At 46.2% G+C, this 24,392-nt stretch overlaps 1 protein-coding gene across 1 annotated transcript in view; it reads left to right on the top strand.

Moving 5' to 3' along the window:
- The first annotated feature begins 1,176 nt into the window (after window positions 1–1,176).
- Window positions 1,177–24,392, top strand: part of AKT1 (AKT serine/threonine kinase 1) — a 118,327-nt gene continuing 95,111 nt past the window's right edge. Inside the window, exon 1 of the mRNA XM_081313090.1 lies at window positions 1,177–1,471. The gene's annotated coding sequence lies outside the window, so the exon portion shown is untranslated. The remainder of the gene's footprint in view (window positions 1,472–24,392) is intronic.

The raw sequence follows: 24,392 nt of genomic DNA, 5'->3' as shown, positions 1-24,392 counted from the left end.
GACTCAGGAGTTTTGGCTACCACACTCTAACAGGGTTCTCCTGTAATGCTGGGTTTGGAGGACGTAATCCAGCCTAGATCAACTACTAGAAAGTACTCTGTGGTATTATATTCTGCTCCAAAAGTGAGCAATAAGGAATAACAATTCTGGTTGATTTCTGTTCCTTAAGGAAGAGTTGCAAGACCCTTTTTTGGTAAGGAGAATTTGTATAGCTAACATTGGATGGGAAAAAGCCAGGGATTGGGCCATAACTATTATAAATAAAATTCCATGCATTCCTCTTATCATCTCATAATATTTTTGTCCCTTCCCCTTGAAGTATGACTGCTGTATTATAAGTATTACTGCCCTCCAGGCATTGCATATTATAGTATTGTGTGGTCTTTTGATGTTTGTGTCACTTTGAACATGGCTGTGAAACTTTATTCCAACACTGTATTTTTTATTTCTTTTTTAAAAAAAACCTGACTAGTTTCACACATCCCAAATGAGTTTGCTTAGCTAGGATTTACCAGATAAATAGCAATTGGCTAAGTTTGTAAAACATACTAAGATCAAGCCAAGCAAATTTCATTACATACTATAAAAGGTTTAAGGCACTATATGAACTTAACAAAACAGTTTATTTCTATTAATGTTAAAATCTTGTATGGATTTTGAATGAACGAATTGTTTTTCCCCTTCCCCATGTTTTTTGTATGTTATTTTTAAAAAGTTGTTGCATTTTATCTAATGCAAATCGTTTTGAGATTTTTAAGAATGAGAAGCGATCTAAAAATATAGAGGAAATCCTTACATTGAATTATCTGCGATTTCTTTTCACTCAGCCTACTTAGCCCAGTAAGGCGGGTCTCTATCTCTCTCCTCCACAGCGAGACCCACTGAGTTCGTACCTAGGTTGGCAGCCTCCGAAAGCCAAAGCAGCGCCGTGTGAACCGAGGAAGCCAAGAAAAGGGGCGCGTTGGTAAACTGGGAGGCGGGAAGAAAGTGGGCGAGAGCTTCCTGAAGGATGTTTTGTGAGTCTGTACGTTGGCGCGGGAGGCTGCCGTTTCTTATTATTTATTTTAAAAAATTGAATGGAAACAAGGAGAGGAGCATGCCGGGCGGTAGGACCCCGCGGGCGTTCCGGGGAAGAGACGGAGAGAGTGTGTGCGCGAGTGAGTCAAAGAAGGGAAAGGAAGGGAAGCTGGAGGAACTGGGAACGGCAGCAGCTACGCTCCAAGCCCACAACGCCCAGCTTGCCTCGGTTCTCTTTCAAAAAGAGCCTGGATAGAGCGAAGGAGCCCGAGCCCCGGGCGCCTTCAGCCGCTGGCAACCTTCCGGCCTCCATTCATCACCGATGCAGGCGAAGAGCTCCATGGGCTGATTCCCTGGGAGACCAGCGGCACCAGCAGCAGGCGGAGGCGCCTGCAACAGCTCGCCTAGGCCTCGGCTCCGGCCAGCGGCTTTAATTGCAACCCTTCCAGGCCATGTAAGTGAGTCCTCGCGCCGTTCCCAGGGTAGAGATGGGGAGGAAGCCGCTCTGGGGCCTGCTCTGCCTTTCGGCTGCCTTTGCTGGCGCATTGTCTGGAGCGCCCGGCCGGGTTGCGCTGCACCTCTTTCTGCTCTCCCGCTCCGTCTTGTAGCTGTTGGTTTGGCAAATCGCTCGTGGTAAAAGTGACTCCCGCTTACAGGCCCGGCCGGATTCAATTCTTTATTCCTCCCCCTGTTCACCCCTCCCCACCTTTTAGTGCATTGCAGTGGCGGCGGCGGCGGCGGCTTTCTGCAGATGCTGCCGGGCGCCAGGCTTTGGGAATGGTTTGCACCCGAAAAGGGAGGAAAACGGCGAGCCCCGACTCGGGGTCTCTTGGGGGGTGCGTGCGATAAGTCCTTTGCCCCACTCCCCGCCCTGCTTGGCTTCTCTCCGTTTTTTTTCTTTTCCATCTTCCATTTTTGCTGGGGCTCACGGGTCAATTTTGACCAAGTCGGAGGGAAGAGAGTAGCTGAAAGAATTTCCGTAGCGGGATCTGGCTTTGCAGAGAATCGGATGCAAAGAATTGTCGCTCTGCTGGCTCCCCTCCCCTTTTCTCTGCGGTGTTTGTTTACCTCTGGCTTCCCCATTTGCTGGCCACAGCTGTTTGAGCAGGAAAGAGACAGGATCTCGGTTCGTCTTCCTTCTTGACTTCCTAGGTAGCCGAGTCTCTTTGCCTGCGCAGCAGCGATGAAGGAGGGAGTTTTAAGGGAGCATCGGATATTTCTTTTGCTTCCCCCGCCATTCAGCACTATCAAACCCAACGGTTCTCCCTGCTCATTAGACGCAGCATCCCCTTGAGTTTGATTCGTTGATCCGATCTTGGTGAAAGACACGCGGTGGGTTCACACGTTATGTTTCTAAGATGCATACCCAGACAAGTAAACGAAGCAAAGCCTTATGTCAGGCTAGGACGCATATTGGATAACTGTAATGGTTCCTGTCTACTTAAGAGGAGTGTGCTCAGTTGCTTGCCAAAGCCTGTGGCCCTGTGTAAACTCTCCCCCCCTCCCAAGTTAACTCTAGATAAAGTGGAATAACTGAGTATCCTTTGTCTTAGACTTAAGAGTGTTATGGAAAAGTTTAAAGTTTGATCAATTTACTTTTTAAAATATAACAAAGAGGGTTTTGGGGAAGCCAAATCCTTAGGGTCACTCTATATGTGTGTATCTTGGACAGAATGTTAGAATTCATGGTTATAATGTCTTGAAAATGCCCCATTGATTTGAACAGTATTCATGAAGTCATAAAGATTGTACAGTGTCTGCATTACAACATGTTCAGACTGTCAAGGTTCATAAACAAGAGTAGTGGCTGCATAGGAGGATAGTATTGGTATGGGAGACTAGCCCTCTATTGTAGGCTAATGTTGCTCACCTCTTCAAATATTCTTTTAACCAGAGACTATGCCCTATGTGAACCTAAAGCAACCACCAATGAAAATGTTCAGGAATTTGAAATGGAGGTTAGCTGTTGATTGCAAATTCCAGTTCCTGCCATTTTTGGCACATGTGTTTGTGCCAAATTTGTGTAAATGGCATAGAACACTAGGAACCTACACAAAAATAGTCCAGCCATACAAATATATCCAGTTTTCTTGCTGTGAACAATCTTGATAGCTTAAAGATATGTTTTTATGATGATAGAGGTAACATCTGAAAGAATTGTCCTGTGGTTCCAGTGACTGATGGCAGAAGGGTCACATTAATGCCAGGAAAAGCTGCTGCTTCTGCTTATGTCCTTTTTAATATGAGAACCATTGGCGGTTCATAGATTGCACTGAGCCATGGTTTTGTTTAGCCTTGGTTTATTACGCACATCATAATTGTCTGGATTTACACAGTATAATGTTCCCAAGCCTAAACAATAGATGTGCAACTCCTGTAAGCTGAAGAATGACACCAGATTTGGTATGGCATGTCAAAAACTACATCCAAAAAGATGTGGGTCTGAGTCCCTTTTTGGAGGAATGCGGGAATTTTAAAGGTTAAAATTGATGTCGTAAGCATCTGCCATACTTAGAGCATCCATTTGCCCCTTAATGGTCTCTAAAATCCTCCCAAAAAGAAAAAAAAACATGGTTTGGATGTCACCCTTTTTGCACCCTTGCCCTAAAGCAGGATATGTAAACAAAGTGGTTGGGTTCATTGTGTTATGAACCAAAGCCAGTTCGTGATGTTTTATCATTTTGTGTGAACCTAGGGCGGTATTAAAACTAGGATTAAGAAAATTAGAATTCAGTTTCTTTCTGGAAAGTTCTTTGTATGACATCAGTTACCATTTTTTCAGTTTCTTTTCTTCTTTTGGAAGTTTTACCTGTCTATCTGGGTACATGCTAGAAAGTGAACAGAGTAACTTTCAGGGAGGAAGAACATCAATGTGAGGACAGAATCCTGATGCAGTCAAATTTTGATTTGTGTAATTCATTTACCATTGTCTTTGCTGTGAATAAACCCAAACAACAAGTCTCCTTTTACACTGTAGCATACATTCTGGGTCTTCCCCCCCTCCCCCAGGCTGTCCAGGTTAATTATCACCACTGTATTTGTTTACAGGTAAATGAACTTCATAAGTTCTTTTGCTGTTACAGTTGAACTATTGACTTTCTGTTCATAGTCACAATATTTTCATTTAGTTATCTTGGACCAATGGAGTTATTAATGTTTTAAAACCTTTGTGCCAGAAATGATGGCTATTGAGGGAGATATTGCCAGAGATAATATATACTAGTGGAGGAAAGACTGTAGGAAATGAATATGTAAACCAAACTCAGTTGAAAGCTTTCTGGTTTACCTATATCAAATCTATATTGTGGTTTGTTTCAGGGTGCTCAAAGTAGTTTCCTTAAGTTTTGTTTTTCATTCTTGTAACAATTCTTAGTGGTAGGTCAGTAGAGGAAAAGTATCACAAGTTGAATGTTGGTCAAGGACAAAGTGCTCCACAGGTTATCTGATACATGAATCAAATCCATGTAGGGTGAAGAAAAACTGCATGGTACCACGAAAAATTGGCACATACTTAAGATTCTGTGCTTGAACAACAAATGTGTAGTAACAACACTAGGTAATGGTCAAGATGCCTTTTCCCATTATTATGTGGAAAACTTGCTTTAAAAATACAGTGCATTGACCCTTGACCATCTCTTTTCTGTATTTTTAAGTTGTGTAAGATGTGATCATGTCCAAAAAAATAAATTGGTAGGATTCTAATGGAATATTTCTCCGTGCTAAGTGTAACTCAAGTCCCCTGCACAAAAGAGTGATTTATTTTTCAATATGCATGGGAATGATCAGTAAACTGACAGGAGTTTTCTTTTGCATTTCCCAAATTGTGGAGCATAATAGGGAAGCCCCTATTCAAGTTTTTTCTGGGCATCAAACAAATTTGCACATTGTATTCTTTTTTGGAAAGAATCTGTTTATTGCTATAGCTCATGGTGTATTTGTAGAGGGTATCAGATTAAATTTCTTGCATCCCAGATGAAAAATCCGAATATTGAATTGGAGTTGATAGTGATCAGTATAACAAGTGATTAAGGAATAGGATTGGAGCAGGAAGGGTGACTTTAGTCTCTCCATTAGATGCTAAGCAACAGAAGTTCCTAGGGTCAATCTTGACAAATGTAGAGTAGGCTGGGAAGATGAAACCCTGCAAAGCGTATGCCTTTCCACGCTTTGGTTGATGGACCAGTGGTGCAAATCTGAAATTTGAGGTTTGCAAGATGGCATATTAGTTTTTGAAAAATTGCCCTGCATACAGTATCTGCAATGCCTCCAGATGATCATTGCACTTCTGGCACAATTTTTGAAGTGGTTACGTACAAGAAGTACGTTTGCAATGCTTGGTAGTTTGCAAATTTCTAGAGGTACAAGTTACTCTGACTCTACATGTGTGTGATAATATTAATGAAGTGAGATTGTTTTTACTTTTATACCTTGTATTTAGCTCTGGGAAGTCGGGGACGGGGAGGGGGAGGGTTGGGGAGGGTTGGGAAGGGGGTGGGTGGGGAGGGGTTGTTAAAGATAAAATGTATTGAAAAACTTTTCAATAAAATATTAATGAAGTGAGAATATTCTTGCATATATTTCAGTCTATATTTCTGAGTCTAAAGCTGCTTTATTGATTCATTCATTCTGTATGGCCTCCCATCTCACTTAAGTGGCATGAGATGGCTTACAAGAGTTAGACCATTTTGTACATACATTCTTTCTACAAAAGCAAAGCACATTGCTTTGCTTAAAAATTATGGCTTCTCCATATCTGTTTCTCTGGTGTGACCATGTCTAATCTAAAATATAGTATTTATTGTCAACTTGGCCTTTTCTTTTCTTCCATCATTTCATGAAGAGTTATCCTAAAAAATCTGACTTGCAATAGAATGCAGTAATGAAGCATTAAAATTGTCCTGCCAGACAAGAGATACAGATTTGTGTGCAACATAACATACACATTTCTTTAAACAATCCTACTTGTATCAAAATCCACATCCAGAGATGGGGGGATTGCACAGGACCGTATTTAAAAACAAACACTTGCAGTATGAAATGGTGAGTGCAAGATTGTGCCAGCTTCTGTTAATCACATTTTCTGTAGTATGGATCTGTTTAAATGTCAAATATAAAATGCAACTGTAGCCAAATATTTCTAATTCAGGAACAGTTTTGTTTGCACATTTCAGCTAGCTTGCGGGAGCCATATTTTATTTATTTTATTTTAATTCCATTTATATCCCGCCCTTCTCCGAAGACTCAGGGCGGCTTACAAGCTTAGCAGTAGCCTTCATTCTGTGTATATGCCTGCTTATTAGGGCTTTCACACACACCCCCAAGCAGCATTATTACAAAGTCAGCTTATTGCCCCCAACAATCTGGGTCCTCATTTTACCTACCTCGGAAGGATGGAAGGCTGAGTCAACCTTGAGCCTGGTGGGATGTGAACCTGCACTAATTGCAGGCAGCTGGTGTTACTTAAGGAGGCATTAGCCCACTGCTCCACCAAGGCTCTTAACATATATATATGGAATAGTTGTTACCTACATTCTGAATTTTCAGTATAATATGCAAACTTTTCCCCCCTGATTTTAGCTTCAGATATGGTATTGATAAGGACCTCTAAGTCTCTGTATTTTAAGATATCCCTTAGTTGATGATTTTAAATATGGGACATAGCTTGGCAGAAAGGACAGTTGAATTTTAAGATATGGGATTCATAGTTTTCATTATCTATCCTCTGTATCCTTAATAATTTGAGTACTAATGTATTCACAAATCAGATATCACGAGATTTGGTTTAGCTTACTAAAGATTGTCAGCCCATAAGCAAGAGCAATATTTATTTATATCTGTCTTTGTGAGGGTTTACATGGGAATTTTTATGTTAGCAGTCAGGTGGGTAGGTTCGATTGAGAAAGAATAAACTCTATAGACAGGTGGATATTTAAACCATGGTCTCCTTGATTTACAGTACCTGATAGCCATCTTGTTCTACTCGCTTTCTACACAATGATAACTATGATGAATGGTGGCTGGCAGTTTATTTAGAGAAAGTTGGGACTCTAGAAATAGTACAGAGAAGAGCAACAAAGATGATTAGAGGACTGGAGGTTAAAACGTATAAGGAACAGTTGCTGGAATTGGGTATGTCTAGTTTAATGCAGAGAAGGACGAGGGGTGACATGACAGCAGTGTTCCAATATCTCAGGTGTTGCCACAAAGAAGAGGGGGTCCAGTTATTCTCCAAAGCACCTGGAGGCAGGACAAGAAGCAACGGATGGAAACTAACCAAAGTAGTAAAATTTCCATTGTAAAGTATAGAAAGAGGGGCTATTCTAAAGACTGTACCACAATATGTAACCTTATGTATGAAAGTTACTTGTCATCGATGTTTTTACCTAGTTATATTCCTGTTCACATTTTAAAGCATGAAATGAAAGGTATGCCCACTTTTTGTTATATTCCCTGCTAATCACCTGGAGGAAATTCTTGCTCACAATCTTGGGCTGTTTGGAAGCATTGTAGAAAAAAGGTAACTTGGAACTTATCATACTACTCTTTGTATATGGGACATTTTATGTAGGAGTGGAGATGACGCCTAGGAATTGTATTAATTGACATATTTAATTGTTTGGACTTTATAGCTCAAACAAACCTAAAAATACTCCAGGAATTTCAATTACGCTTGGTTCCTTGGAAGCCAGCCTCATGAGGCTCATATGGGACACACAAGTGGGAAGCTGCTATTCCAGTTAATTGATATTTATTCAGCCATGGAACTGTGCCCACTGTACAGGGTGGAGGGAATGTTTGGGTGGGTGATGGTACTCCTTTACTACTGGAGCATTTTCCCCTAGAAGTGAGGAATCACCTATTTATGTGATGAATAAAGCTGGAAAAACTAAATCTTACTTTCACAGGCATGTGAAACGTGTAAGGGCTTTTCTACTTGCACTTTCTCATTTCCTTTGAAAGATTCTGATTGACCCAACAGAATATGCAACTCATGGGGTCTAGCTGAGTGAGGAATGGTGCATGCAGAAGGGCTCAAACTGAAAGATCATGCTTTGACCTAAATGATCAAGTCTCTGGTGAGGAGGAAATGCTCTTCCTGAGACTCTGCACAACAGCTGTCAGTCTGGCAATACTGAATCCCACTCTCTCTGCCTTTGGACATTCACTGGGCATCTTTCACAATTAAATGTCTTTGATTACTGTAAAGAGGCAGAAATAGTTGATTTAGAATTGTCATGGAATCTTCTTCATGGAATAGTTTCAAAAGAGCAGATGGCTATTTTTTGGGGGGGGATGGTTTAATAGAGCAAAAGCTTTTATTTGTTTGTAAATAAATAAAGTGATATTTGTATGGCTTCCCATTTACTGAAAGCACTCTGAACAACAAATAAAAACAAAACAAAATCCCAATCTGTAACATAAAAAGGAGCAAATTAAGGTCCTAAGGAAGAAATCTAACAGCCACTTGCACTCATATCAGACTCTGTTAGCACCTTGGCCCCAGTGCCTGGAAGTATAGCAAGGTCTTCATGGTATTCAGAATATCAGCTGGGTTGAAGTCATAGGTGTCTCAGGGGCAGAAACCTGTTCAAAAGACAGGGGCTATGATGGAGAAGGCACATATCCTAGCCCCCCCCCCAAAGTGACATCACTTCATTGATGGAACACAGAGCTTACCTACTCTGTCTGATTTGATAGGATGGTAGAAACTTGGAGTACGTGACCTACAATATCCATTTCAACTCATAACCATGTATTCATCTTTCTACCTTGTTTTTTTTATTTCTTTTGATGTGTTTGCTGCTTTTGTGTGGTGTTTTATAATGTGTGCTTTAAATTTTCCTATATTTTTATTTTTGTTCTGTAATTTCATTTTTCTGATGAAGAGCTTTATCTTCTCTAGCAAATGACAAAAAGAGAAGGAGTCTCTTTGTTTTAGCACTTGCATTTTAAGTGATTATTGATGGAGATCAACATTTTGTGACAGTAACCAATTAGTTAATTTACAGGAGTATCTTGTGTGCAGGGATTTCTTACCTCTTGTTTATGTGGAGGGCATTGAAACTCTTCTGCACTATGGCCATGTTTACATGAGAAGCTTAATAAGACCACAGTTCACAAGCTGTACCTTACTTTTGTTGTGATAACATTCAGGAAAAGGGGATCTACCATTGTGGCGGTGGCATGTTTAAAAACAACACCATTTTTAAACTTCCCCCACCCAGGACATATCTTTCTAGTTGAAAGATCAAGTAACATAACTTGCAGAAAATTAATAATGGTACTGCTACATATTGATATCACATACGTTGAGGCTTGATTTGGCTTTTATTTTCAATACATTAAGTGATAAACCATGATTTGAGAATCGTAGTGCCTGGATTCAAGCCAGCTGCAAAACCTGTATACAGGTAGTCCTCAGCTTACAATAGTTCATTTGGTGACTGTTCAAAGTTACAATGGCACTTAAAAATGACTTATGACGGTTTTTCACACGACCGTTCATGGTCACATGATCAAAATTCAGAGACATGGCAACCGGTTCATATTTATGATGGTTGCAGTGTCCTAGGATCATATAATCAGCTTTTGTGACCTTCTGACAAGCAAAATCAATGGGAAATCCAGATTCAGTTAACAACCACCTTATTAATTTAACAAATGCAATGATTCACTTAACAACTGTGGCAAGAAAAGTCGTAAAATGGGGCAAACTCACTTAACAAACGTTTCACTTAGCAACATAAATTTTGGGCTCAATTGTTGTTGTAACTTGAGGACTACCTGTATAATAAACCACATTATAGCATTCTGTATATCATTTTTCATCAGTCTTTACTGTTAGCCATGCTGCCTTAGGCATGCTAGGAATTGTAATATATTTGGAAGGTAAGAGATAGCTTACTGCTGGTTTATCATAATCTATGATTCTTCAAAAATAAATTCAATGTAAATAAAAAAGAAATAGGAGTGAGATTTGAGTCAAGTAATGTTAAGAGCCCAGATTTCTCCATTTCAAAAAGTTATTTTGAAATTAAATTAGACCAAATTTCCCCTGATTTTGTTGTGAAATTATGATTGTTTAATAAAGAGAAATAGGTTATATAAATCAGTGATTGGTTTAATAGGAGGCAACCATCCATGATAGCAGTACCTAATGATTGTGCTGATGCTGGATAAAACTGAAAGGATCAAAAATGGCTAGCAGACTACCAGAGAATCCTATGGCTGTAGACTAGATGGGTAAGTTGAAAAAATATCTTGAAAGAAGGCAGTGATAAACCATTTCTATATTGTTGCCAAGAAAACTACCTGGACTGGTCTGTGTAGATACAGGAGTCAAGCTTAACTTTAGGGCAGGATTTCCCAACATTGACAATTAGTCAGCTATGCTGACTGGGGAATTCTGGGAGATGAAGTCCACACATCTTCCAGTTGCCAAGTTTGGGAAACCTTGCTTAGGGAGTCACTTTGTTGGACTGTATTTTTCCCCTCTAACACGTGCTTAATAGACCCCTTACACTTGTAGAACAAAGTATTTAGCTTTATTATATGGAAGGGTGGGCAGCCTTCTGGGAAGAGACTGTAATACAACCAAGGCTGGCTGTTTTTTGTAGGTTTTGTGCAGTTTTAATTATGTACAATGAATGGGAGCATTTGCCTTTGGGAGGCAAATCACTTCTATTCCCACTCTTAAAATTCCTCTCCAAAAGGAAAAGCAAAAATCAAGTAACTGAATTTTTGTGGCAGAATTTGGAACTTGGGATGGGGATTATGAACTAGTTATAGTTTATTCTTGATTTTACCAAAGAAAAGTGCTAAAAAAGGCATTTTATGGGACAGTTCCATGTGGGCTATTGGTTACCCCACTCCTCCATAATTCAGCTTCAGATTCCACCACCCCCCTTTTCTCTGAAGACCTTCTAAAAATATGTGGGAAGGGAATCATTTCTTCTTTATTACACATAATTCATGTACCACCCCAGGCACAGACTCAAGGCATGAAAATACATAAAATGGTACACTCCCACATAAAATTATGAACTAGACTCAGCACTGGCTAAAAGGAATAGCAAGCAACAAGCCTAGCTGTAATCCCAAAACCTGATCCAAGAGGACTGTCTTCATTTTTTTCACTGAAAGACAATAGAAAGAGGCCAGTCTGATGGAGCTAGGGAGTGTCCAAAAGGCCAAGGTATCCATTCAGTGTCCACTGCCCAAACCACCACCAACCACATGGGAGGGTAAGAATCAGAAATGCACCTTGCCAAGTTGAATATATAAGAAAAGCAAATTATACTTGGAACAATCCAAAGATGACCAGGACCTCTAAGCCATGAAGGGTCTTTGAGTACTTTGACCTGTACTTAGAAACCTATTGGCAACTAGTGAAGCCCCACAGTGTAACTGTTATTCTGCTACAATGGCTGCTGCATTTTGAACCAACTGTAACTTCCACGTAGTCTTCAAAGGTATTGCAAGAATCAAATGGTACAGTGATAAGAATGTGAGCAGTTACCTCCAGGGTATCTCACTTTAAAAACAGTTGCACCTGACACATCAGCCAAAGTTCTGGCTTCAGTCTCTACCTGCTGTTATTCAGAAACCTGAAGTCTAAGAGAACCCCTGATCACACACTTGCTCTTTTTAAAGACCAAAATTGGGACTAACCTGGAACTAGAGAGATTTCTGGATAACAGCCACACTGCTTTTTGGCGTACAATTTTACCCTGTTTCATCCCATCCAGTCTCGCATATCCTCCAAACATTACATTAGGAACTTCGCTGCATCTCTTGCTCAGCTCAGGATGGAGCATGACTGACTGGTTGAAATATGTACAGAAATACACAATACTGTAATGTTTTATTTATTTTGTAACTTAATTATATTTAGCTTCCATGCATATTTTAAAAATTTGCCATCTTGTTACTTAAGAGGTACTTTCTAAAAGAAACATTTTTTTGTCTTTCAGAATGATGAATTGTTACACGAACTCAATTTCGATTGAAAATGAAACTGCAATATCAGCTTTAAAATGGGCTTAATACTGTGCAATTTTTGAAAAACAAAGTACCCCCAGTTCTGTTCACTCTAAAATCTAGGCAAAAACAGAGAAATATCCTAGCTATCTGCTTTGCATTGTAGTTCTTAGGTCTTGCCTTTCTCCTAAGTGTGCTCCTAGCCATATCATCCTGTGGTATTTCTGATTCAGCTTTGTGAATTAGCCTGTTCTGAGTTATGTTAGAGCTTGATTTGCTGGACTAACTGAAGGGAAATGTGACTGTTAATAACTATTCATTGCATACATAAGTACAGGCAGTCCTCAACTGACAACAGTTCATTTAGTGACTGTTTGAATTTACAATGGCACTTGTAAATTTTTCACACTTACGGCCTTTGCAACTTTCTTATGGTCATTTAATCAAAATTCAGACTCTTGGCAACTGATTCATATTTATGACAGTTGCAGTGTCCCAGGGTCGTGCAATCACCTTTTGTGGCCTTCTGACAAGCAAAGTAAGTGGAGAAGCCAAATTCACTTAACAACTGTGTTACAACTTAACAACTGCAGTGATTCACTTAACAACTCTGGCAAGAAAGTTCATAAAATGGGGCAAAATTTACTTAACTATCTCACTATTTGGGCTCAGTTGTGGTCATAAATGGAGGACTCATGTATGTATGTATGTAATGTATGTATGTATGTATGTATATAAAATAAATCCTCCATTTGTATATAAAGTTTGCTTAGAATCTGTATGGCTGTTGCAATGATAAAATTAATGTAAACTTAATTTTGTCATCTAGACTGTATGAAATGGATTGTTGTTAGTGATATCATTGAAGAAAGCATACACTTTGCTTTTTTGAAGTATTGTAAAGTTCTCTACAAGATGAAAGTGAAACATAAGTGGATTCTGCAGCAAGACAGTGATTGCAGACCTAGTAAGTCTGTAGGAAAGTAGATGAGAAAGAAAAAAAATGGAATGGTCAAGCCAAAGTCCTAAACTTCATCAAGAAGTTGCAGGACTTAAAACAAGCAGTTAATGCTAAAAACTGAATTGAAGCATTTTGTCATGGAAGAATGGGCCAAAATATTTGCAGAACATTGAGATACCGATTACCAATTACAAGAAATTTTTGGTTGTACTGTACATTGCAAATAAACATCATTCTCCAGCATGATAGATGGAGAATCCACGAATGGGTTAACTCTGTCTTCCTGCCCAATTAGACTAAGTCAGTCAAACTTGCCACGCCTCTCCTGGGCCAGGACACCTCCCAGTCAAGACTTAGTCTGTGCTTAGAATAGATGTGGTAATTTTGGCTCCCAGAATCTTGCTGAGTCATCTCTTCTGAGTAATTGAGCAGGTTGTGTGTGTGTGTGTGTGTGTGTGTGTGTATCTCCCCTTCATGGATTCTTCTCTTACCTCTGTGCTAGGATCAGCGCAGTGCCTAATTCCCCTGAGATTCCCCTTCCAGCTGCAAGCTCTGACTGAGCTGCAGCCTTCCGTTTTGCTGTAGTTCTTCTCAGGATCGGAGTTTGCCCTTCTCTTTCCAGCTGCAGCTCTGATTGAGCTGCAGTCTCTCAAGCCCTAGGCTGTTCTTTCGCAGCACACTAGTTGTGGCTGCCATTTTGGATTCCAGCTTACCAGCAGCTGGCCAAGAGGAGGCTCTTCATCAGAAACCCTCCGCTGCCTTTTGAAGCACGCCGATAGCATCAGAGGCATGCAGAGACTCTCAGAACTGTCTGCCTTCTCTACTGAATTAAGGGGGAAGGACAGGTTGCTTCTTTTTTCACTACCAGCAGAAGCGGCCACCATTTTGGGTGCCGCGATCACATTGCTTTTACTCTGAAAAGGCTTGTGCAGCCTTCTTTGCTAGCTTCTGAGAAGGGGGGGAGATTTCAGCCCCCCCCAAAACCACAGACTTCAAAAGGGTTTAACTTGCCTTCCAGCTCAGAGAAGTTGGTCCCTGAGCCTCTGGTCAGTCGCAGGGGTCCTTTTTCAGGCTCCTCCTCTCCCAATCATTGCAGAGGGTTCTGAGTTCAGATCCCTTTGACTATAGCACAATCATTGTTTGCCTTGCCCGAAACCTTTCAAAGTGGATGGTCAAGTACAGGAGGCTTCAACTGTAGCTCTAGGCCTCAACCTAGCTGTCTCATTGTCCATTCCAAAAGAAGTGTGCTGGCCGTGCCATTCTTGGCCTCGCCGCCACCAACTAGGACTAGTGAGCTGGCTGTTATCACCGAGGTGATCTTGCCACCGCAGTAGACTTGGCCTGTGTTCCAAAGGTGCTTCAACTAGTCTTAAGGCAATCAGGAGCTTTGCAGGTGTGCCAGTTGTCCATTAAGTTGGTCCTGCAGCCACCATTGCCATAGAGTACTTATTGATCCCTGAGAGTGGCACACAGCATCAGATCAGTACTCTGCTCCTCTGTTTGAGATCCCTCTCAGCATTCCACTGAGATATCTCCCAATTGTGATGGCAGACAACACTGCACCTTAGGCTTCACACGGAGCCCCTACCACTCCTGTGCAATCAAAGCATAAGTCCTTCAAAATGGAGGCTGCTGGAAAGCTCAAGGCCAAAGCCAAGGCCATCTCTGGCAAAAGGTCCTCCAAGACGGCAGAGAAAGAGGCCAGCAGGAAGCACGAGGCCTTAGAAAGACAGTTTGCCAAGGCCCAGAAACAGGGCACGATGGGCGCTGAAGAGGTCTCTTCTCCTCTGGCAGAGGAGTCTGTATTTGGGCCACAGCTTGCTCCTCTTCCCTTGTCTTCCCAGAGGGTCTGGTCTCCAGAGGGGGATGATGATGACCAACCTTATCTTCCCAGGGCTGAGCAAGAGGAGATGGTTTCCTTTACCCAGGGACCAGATATCCAACTGACGCCTCCAGTCCACAGAGCAACGCAGCCCGAGGCCACCTTTATGCCCACAGCAGCCGGTCTTCGGCCTTCAGAAGTTGGTTTTCTGCTTGGGAATAGTCCCATGGGCCAGACTACATTCCAGGGACCTGCAATGGTTTTTGCTCCCATTTCAGAGACTGGACACCAGCTCCAACCAAAGGGAAAGGGTTCCATCTCGGTGTTCTGAACCAGCCCTCTTCTGGCCTTGTAATAAGGCAAACCCCTATTCAGAAAGAAGAGACTGGAGAGCGTCCAAGGCTAAAAGGCATCTGCCAAGATTTATTACGCAGTTAACAAAAACACTAGAGCTTGTCTTCTCAAGCGGAAAAGTTGCTTTCAGCAACCAGCCCCTCCCCAAACACTCCTTTTATAGAGAGCTCAGGGCGTGGTCTCCCTGTGCCTCCTCCCGAGGAGTCCCGCAGCCTTTCTTTGTTTGTTCCTGCTCGACTGCCTCCTGCGTCGGGCGTCCTTGAACAGGGCCAGCTGTGGGTCATCTTCCTCCGCACTCTCGGGCTCACGCAGCTGAGAAGAGGTCCCCGGCTGAGGGCTCTGCAAAGCCTCCAAACCATCATCAGCCGGTTCGTTTCCCTCCTCCCCCTCATCTGAGTCATCCGATACATCGGAGCCGGCTGTCGGACCCACAGGCTGGCCCTGAGTCACAACACTATCCCGCACCGCAGGGCCCTTCCCCCGGGTCTGCCGATCCGGATGCGGTCGGGATGGGAACTGTTCGTGAAAAGCAGTCACCAACGCAGGGGCATGAACGGCAGTCGCGTCTTCCCATGTAAAGTCCTCCGGCCCGTACCCTTTCCACTCGATCAGGTACTGGAAGCGACCTTTCAGCCAGCGGGAATCCCTGATGCTGGCGACCTCGTACTCGGGGGTGCTGTCGCCATCACCAGGTCCTGATGGGGGAGGTTCCGCTTGGCGAAGTGGACAAGCCGGTTGTTCGGGGACCAACAAGGACCGATGGAAGACGGGGTGCACGCGCAGGGAACGTGGCAGAGTTAAACGATAGGCGACCGGGTTGATGACGGCCTCGACTGGGAACGGTCCAAGGTAACGGTGGTCCAGCTTCCTCGCCGGCCGAGTGGATGGTAGGTTCCTGGTGGACAGCCAGACCCGATCCCCCACCGATAATGGAGGCGTATCCCTTCTCGACCGATCGGCGAACCTCTTGTAGTCGGCCTTGGCCTTCTCCAGCTGCCGTCGCACCAACCGATGGATCGCCTGTAATTCCGCCATGAATTCGTTCGCTGCCGGCTCCGGTGAGTCCACGGGAGAAAGGGGGAAAAACCTGGGGTGATAACCCACGTTGGCCAAGAACGGTGTCATCTGCGTGGAGGTGTGCTGCGAGTTGTTAAAGGCAAACTCGGCTATGGCCAAATAGTCCACCCAATTGTCCTGCTGCAGGTTAACATAGCAGCGCAGATACTGCTCTAAGATGCCGATGACCTTCTCGGTACCCCCGTCGGTCTGAGGATGATGCGCGGACGAGAGGCAAACCTTAATGTCCAACGCCCGCATCAACTCCTGCCAGAAGCGGGCTGTAAACTGGGCCCCCCTATCGGAGACGACCCTATCGGGAAGGCCGTGCAGCCGGAACACCTGTTGGATGAACATGCGACTAGTGGCGCGAGCTGACGGTAAGCCGCGACAGGGGATGAAGTGCGCCATCTTGGTCAACATGTCCACCACCACAAACACTGTCGTGAAGCCGGAGGATGGGGGTAGATCCGTCAGAAAGTCCATGGACACAGCCCCCCAGGGTCTCTTGGGCGTTGGCAAAGGCTGCAGTAAACCAGGCGGGGCCCCTGTCGCTGACTTGGCCTGCCTGCATGGGACGCAGGAGGTGACATAAGACTGGACATCGTGTCGGACTCGGGGCCACCAGAAGGTACGGGAGACCAGGTTCAGAGTCTTGAACAGGCCAAAATGCCCCGCAGCCGGGTTATCATGACATTGGCTGAGGACGAGTCTCCTGAGTGGCCCTCCTGGAACATAGAGCCGGTCACGATAATACAGGAGTCCATCCGTGACCGACCAAGGCGAATCTGGCCCCACCTCTTCCTTCCGCTGAGCCACCCACGCCTCCTGCTGCTGCGCCTCCCGGATCCGAGCCCGTATATCCACCGGCTCCCGCACCGCAGCAAAAGACTCGACGGGGATCACTGTCCTGGGCGGAAGCTTGTCTTCCACTCGGGTGTACTCGGGCTTCCTGGACAGAGCATCCGCTCTCTGGTTGTGCCCGCTTGGTATGTACCGCACCCGGAAGTCAAACCTCGCAAAGAAGAGGGACCACCGGATCTGGCGTTGGTTCAAATTCCGAGCGGTCTGCAGGCTTTCCAGATTCTTGTGGTCCGTCCGGACCTCGATTTGATGCCGCGCCCCCTCCAGATGATGCCTCCAAGCCTCGAACGCCGCCTTGATGGCCAGCAGCTCCTTCTCCCAGATGGTATAGTTGCGCTCCGAGGGGTTCAATTTCCGAGAGTGATACGCGCAAGGGAAAAGGGTACCGCTGGGCGTCGTTGCCTGGAGTAACACGGCCCCAATGGCAATGTCGGAGGCGTCTGCCTCCACGACAAACGGCCGTTGCGGGTCAGGATGCTTCAAGATGGGCTCCTTCATGAAGGCGTCCTTCAAAGCTTGGAACGCCTGTTGTTCGGGGGCGTTCCACTGGAACCGAGTCTTCTTCTGCAGGAGCCGGGTAAGGGGGGCTGTCAAGGCAGCAAAGCCAGGAATGAATGTTCGATAGTAGTTGGCAAATCCAAGAAGTCGCTGAACATCCTTCACGCGACGTGGGGGTTGCCAACTCTGCAACGACTCAACTTTACTCGGTTCCATGGCGATGCCCTCAGGAGAAATGCGGTGACCCAAGAAATCGATGGTCACCTGGTAAAACTGGCACTTCTCCAACTTGGCAAACAGCCGATGTTTCCGGAGGCGCTGCAGGACCTGACGGAGATGCTGATGATGCGCTTCACGCGACGGGGAGTAAATCAGGATGTCGTCCAGGTAAATCACGACAAACTGGTCCAACAGATCTCGAAAGATGTCGTTCATAAAATGCTGAAACACAGCGGGGGCGTTGGTCAGGCCAAACGGCATCACCGTGTACTCGAAATGTCCATAGCGAGTACCAAACGCCGTCTTCCACTCATCACCCGGCCGAACCCTGACGAGGTTGTAAGCTCCACGCAGGTCCAGTTTCGTGAAGATCTTAGCCTCCCGGAGTCGGTCCAAGAGCTCGGGGATGAGGGGCAGCGGGTAGCGGTTACGCACCGTGATGGCGTTGAGTTTCCGGTAGTCACAGCAGAGCCGTAACTCGCCCGACTTCTTTTTGACGAAGAGCACGGGCGCAGACACTGGCGAGGACGAGGGCCGGATGAAACCACGAGCCAAATTCTTTGTCAAGAAGTCCCGCAATGCAGCCAACTCGGGCTCCGACATGGAATACAAACGCCCCACTGGGAGAGGCGCATCAGGAACTAGATCAATGGAACAGTCATAGGGCCTGTGCGGGGGTAATTGGTCCGCCTCTGACTCGCTGAACACATCAGCAAAGTCGGACAGTTCGGGAGGCAAAGAAACTCCTGAGGAGCCCTCCACCTGGCCGGCACAGATATGGCGGGTGTGGTCCACGCACTGCAAACTTGGGAAGGTGACCAAGTTCTGAGACCAATAGATCTGTGGATCATGCGCCCGGAGCCACGCCAGTCCCAGGACCACGGGGAAGTGCAGATCCGAAGTGATGTAGAACTGAATGGCCTCCACATGGGAACTGATAGCCATACTCACTGGTTGCGTGGCGGCCGTAATAGGCCCGGACAGGAGCACTCGACCATCAATAGTCTCCACTAGCATGGGCGGATCCACCGGACACTGAGGAACAGCCCATTTGGCCATGAAGGCCGAGTCCATAAAGTTAGTGGTAGCCCCAGAGTCAATTAAGGCATGGACCGGAATCCCCTCTGGCTTGCCAGGAAGGATCAGTCGTGCCTCCAAAATCAAATGCCGTGGAGGTTCACAGGCACCATCGGAATGGCGTCGCTCGGCGTGGTCGTGGTGGGTCGTCCGATCTATCACACCGTCAAGATCGGGCTCGGGTCGTTTCCCGACAGCAAAGCAGGGGACTTTCTCGGGGCCGGCTTGGTCACTGATGCCCGCTGACGCTTCTTTGGACAAGAAGCAGCCAAATGTCCAGGGTCCCCACAGTAAAAACACAACCCCTCCGATCGTCGTCTGTCCATTTCCGTCACCGATAGACGGGACCTGGCGGCACCCAGCTCCATTGGCTCCTCCCTCTGGACTGGGGGCTCACGCACAACAGGGGCGGCAGGGGTCTGTGGGGTGGCACGGCGACTCTTTCGCTGCTGCAGCCGGGCATCGATCCGCAGACAAAGATGGATCAGCCCATTCAGATCTGAGGGAATGTCCACGCGGGCCAGCTCATCCAACATCTCCTCTGACAAGCCATCCTGAAAGGCATCCACGAGCGCAGCCTCATTCCAGGCGGAATCCTGGCTAAGCAGCCGGAAATCGCTGATATAGGCCTGTAGAGGGCGCTGACCCTGCCTCAAAGCTTTCAGGCGTCGGGTGGCAGTCTGCGCCTTAATCGGGTCCTCGTACATGAGGCGCATATGGTCACAAAACCCCCCAAAGTTATCCAACAAAGGGCTAGGCTGTGCCAACAGAGGCGTGCCCCAACGAGCTGCATCTCCCGACAGAAGGCTCAACACGAATCCCACCTTATCTCGGTCAGTGGGGAAATCAGCTGCTCTCACGCTGATAAAAAGCTGGCATTGTCCCAGGAAGGCAGGAAACAGTTCTGGATTACCAGCAAATTTATCCGGCATAGCTATCTGACATTTCCTCCTGGGTGGGGGTGCAGCATGTACCTGAGCTTGCAGTTGAGCCACCTGAGCTGCCAGCAAAGTGAGTTGCTGGGTGAGCTGGGCATTCTCGGCAAGAAGCTGCTCCATCGTAGTAATAAGGGGTGGGTGGCTGAAAGCAAACTGTTCTGAACCAGCCCTCTTCTGGCCTTGTAATAAGGCAAACCCCTATTCAGAAAGAAGAGACTGGAGAGCGTCCAAGGCTAAAAGGCATCTGCCAAGATTTATTACGCAGTTAACAAAAACACTAGAGCTTGTCTTCTCAAGCGGAAAAGTTGCTTTCAGCAACCAGCCCCTCCCCAAACACTCCTTTTATAGAGAGCTCAGGGCGTGGTCTCCCTGTGCCTCCTCCCGAGGAGTCCCGCAGCCTTTCTTTGTTTGTTCCTGCTCGACTGCCTCCTGCGTCGGGCGTCCTTGAACAGGGCCAGCTGTGGGTCATCTTCCTCCGCACTCTCGGGCTCACGCAGCTGAGAAGAGGTCCCCGGCTGAGGGCTCTGCAAAGCCTCCAAACCATCATCAGCCGGTTCGTTTCCCTCCTCCCCCTCATCTGAGTCATCCGATACATCGGAGCCGGCTGTCGGACCCACAGGCTGGCCCTGAGTCACAACACCCGGACCATAAACTCCCTCCAGTGGTGGACCTCGCCAGCGATAGCCAGGGGCTCTTTGTTCCAGGAGCCCGTTCGGATCACCCTGACTACGGATGCCAGCCTGTTTGGCTGGGAGACGCATCTAGGGTCTCAGTTGGCTCAGGGGTGGTGGTCCTGTTCCGACCTGAAGCACAATATAAATTGGTTGGAGCTCAGAGCCATACATCTGGCCTTATGCCACTTCCGCAACAGGGTGGTGAGACAACATATCCTGGTCCTCATGGACAACACAGTGGCAAAAGCCCATGTGAACCGGCAAGGGGGTACCCGTTCCAGGTCCCTTATGGCCGAGGCCCAACTGTTGGGCTCTTGGGCAGAGACTAACCTCTCATCACTCAGGGCCGAGCATATCTCGGGGGAGGCAAATCAGCAGGCGGACTTTCTCAGCAGGTTGACAGTGGATCACTCTGAATGGTGCCTGCATCCAGGTCTCTTCAAGGAGATATCGGAGAGGTTCGGTCAGCCGATACTGAATCTGTTCGCTTCTCTGGCGAATTCCCAGCTTCCAAGGTTTTTCTCCTGGTTCCCCTCTCTGGGTGCAGAGAGGACGGATGCCCTCTGCAGCCCTTGGCCCGGGAGCTTGCTGTATGCCTTTTCACCTCTCCTTTTGATCCTGGCAGTCATCCACAAGTTACTGCAAGAGCGGGCAGAGGTGATACTTGTTGTACCACACTGGCCAAGACGGCTGTGGCTTGCCAACCTCGTGAGTCTGTCAATCTCTCCCCCATGGAGGATTCCTCCAGATCACGTTTCATTCAGCCAGGGAGCTCTGCATCATCCAGAACCCCAGTGGCTCCAGTGATTGCCTGGCACTTGAACGGCGGCTCCTGACACATGAGTCTTATTTATTAGAGGTAATTACGATGATTCAGGCCTCCAGACAGCCTACAACAAACAGGATCTATGTCTCCAGTTGGAAGAGTTTCTTTAGTTGGTGTGCAAAGAACCAGTTAGATCTTTCGGCTATTACTATCCCAAGGATCTTGGACTATTTATTGGGCTCAACAAGGGCTTGGTGCCCAATACCATCCGCCGACAAGTAGCAGCTCTCTCCACCGTATTTACATGGGGCAATTCAGAGGCATTGGCTCAACATCCTATGGTACGCTCATTTCTCAAGGAGCGACCAACACCAAACCTCCAGTGGTTCACCGGTATCCCTCTTGGGATTTGTCACGGGTCTTACAGGCCCTTACCTCTCCTCCATATGAACCCATCAGGACGTGTACTCTGCAGTTCTTGACAATAAAGGTGGCCTTCTTGATAGCCGTCACATCGGCTAGACGCATTTCTGAATTGGCAGCTCTCTCTGTCAGACAGGACTTATGTGTTTTTCATGCTGACATGGTGGTCCTTCGATTGGATCCCTCCTTTATTCCTAAGGTCAATACCTTGTTTCATAGAGCACAGGAAGTCATTTTGCCGGATTTTTGTCCTCATCCATCTCATGCCTTGGAACAGCAATGGCACACACTGGACGTCCGCAGGGCTTTACGCCACTATATTAAGCAGACAGTGTCTTTTTGCAAGTTGGAAGCCCTCTTTTGTTTCCTTTTAACCCTCTACTATGGGGCGGAAGGTTTCTGCCTCCACTATAGGCAGGTGGATCAGGGCTTGTATTGCAGGGGCATACCAATCTCATTACCTGTCAGTTCCCAGGCATATCACTGCTCACTCCACTCGTAGTGCTGCAACTTCTGCAGTTTGAGCGACACAGGCGTCCATTGAGGACATTTGTAGGGCGGCGATATGGTCCTCGCCTTCCTCTTTCGTGAGACATTATAAACTGGATAGGTTTGCCTCCACAGACGCCTCATTTGGCCAGAGAGTGCTGCAACAGGTAGTGCCACAGGGTGGGACACAGGCCCAGACTGATTCCCTCCCATAGGGACAGGGCAGCTTTGGTATGTCCCATTCGTGGATTCTCCATCTGTCATGCTGGAGAAGGGGCATTGTCTTACCTGAACGCCTTTTTTCAGCATGATGATGGAGAAACCACACCCACCCCTTAGTGTCCATCAGGTCCTGTGTCGGGTATGGGAGCCATCATGTCGGACTGTTGTCATTTGCTTCACCTTTGTCATGACTGGGAGGTGTCCTGGCCCAGGAGAGCTGTGGCAAGTTTGACTGACTTAGTCTAATTGGGCAGGAAGACAGAGTTAACCCATTCGTGGATTCTCCATCATCATACTGAGAAAAGGCGTCCAGGTAAGACAACGCCCCTTCTGTACAGCCATTTATTAAGTAGTACTCTTTTTAAACTTGGAAACTGTCCTACCTGTAAACAAATCACTAGTCTGCAAGAACAAATTATTTATCTAGGGTCTGTAATCTGTGCTCTTCAGGCAGAAATTAGGTGTCCAGTTCAGCCCTTCTATTCTGTCGAGCCTCCGCACTATTAGCCCCCTCTACCACAAAGACCCTGCAGGAGAAGAGCAATGTGGACAACTGGGATCTGGCAGGGTGAGAGCTGTGAACCATAAACAGCTTTTGCTGTGTCCCTGCATAACAGATACAGTGCCCTTACTGACCTTAATAGGTCAAGGTAGTTGCGATAGTAACTCAAATAAGCAGGGGACCGTGGTCCGAGATGAAGAACTTGTTTTTGATAGGGAGAAGTGCAAATCAGGTATTACATATGAGTCATGCAAGAAGAGAAAGGCATCCAAAAAGAGAAGCCACCTTCTGCTTTGGTGATTCAATTATAAGGGATGTAAATTTAGGGGACGCGGTGGCTCAGTGGGTTAGGACGCTGAGGTTGTCGATCAGAAGATCGGCAGTTTGGCGGGTTGAATCCCGAGTGCCGCGTAACAGAGTGAGCGCCTGTTACTCGTCCCAGCTTCTGCCAACCTAGCAGTTCAAAAGCACATAAAAATGCAAGTAGAAAAATAGGGACCACTACGGTGGGAAGGTAACAGCGTTCCGTGCGCCTTTGGCGTCTAGTCATGCCGGCCACATGACCACGAAGACGTCCTTGGACAAGTGCTGGCTCTTCGGCTTTGAAACGGAGATGAGCACCGGCCCCTAGAGTTGGAAACGACTAGCACGCATGTGCGGGGGAACCTTTACCTTTACCTTAAATTTAGGAAAGGACCCAGAGGTTTCAAAAGAGGTCAGATATCTTCCAGATGCTACTGCCAGTAGGGGCAAGAAGTGTATTGGCTATTGTACATCTTGGCACTAACGATCTGTCCCAAAAAGATGTACTCTCTGTGCAGAATGATTTCCAGAGCTTGGGGCAGGAACTTAGCAGGAGAAGCTGTAGGCTTACTTTTTCAGAGGTTTTACCAGTGTTTAAGGAGCAAAATGGAAAAAACCAGCATATAGCAGAATTCAATATGTGCCTAAAGGAGTGGTGTAAAGAGGAAGGCTTTGGTTATATTAGTCACGATGTCTGCAGTTGGTCCAAAGAAAAAATGTACAAAAGAGATGGTTTGCATCCATCAAAGAAAGGGACTGAGTTGTTGTTGTTGGGAGAAGAGGCTGGACAGTGACTCAGTCATAAGTTCATTACGACTGCTGTAGTCGTAAGTTCATTTCCTCCTCATTGTGTGGCCCAGAGTGCACAGTTTGCTGCCTGGCCTGTGGATCCCAGTATATGTTGTTGTTGTTAGTTGCAAAGTCATGTCCGACCCCTCGCGACCCCCATGGACAACGTTCCTACAGGCCTTCCTGTCCTCTACCATCTTCTGGAGTCCATTTAAGCTCACGCCTACTGCTTCAGTAACTATCCAGCCATCTCATTCTCTGTCGTCCCCTTCTTCTCTTGCCCTCAATCTTTCCCAGCATTAGGCTCTTCTCCAGTGAGTCCTTCCTTCTCATTAGGTGGCCAAAGTATTTGAGTTTCAACTTCAGGATCTGGCCTTTTAAAGAGCAGTCAGGGTTGATCTCCTCTAGGACTGACCGGTTTGATCACCTTGCAGTCCA

Source organism: Vipera berus (genome assembly GCF_964194415.1).
Source record: "Vipera berus genome assembly, chromosome: 1".
Classification (NCBI taxonomy): Eukaryota; Metazoa; Chordata; class Lepidosauria; order Squamata; family Viperidae; genus Vipera; species Vipera berus.
This window is presented reverse-complemented; position numbering and strand designations above follow the sequence as displayed.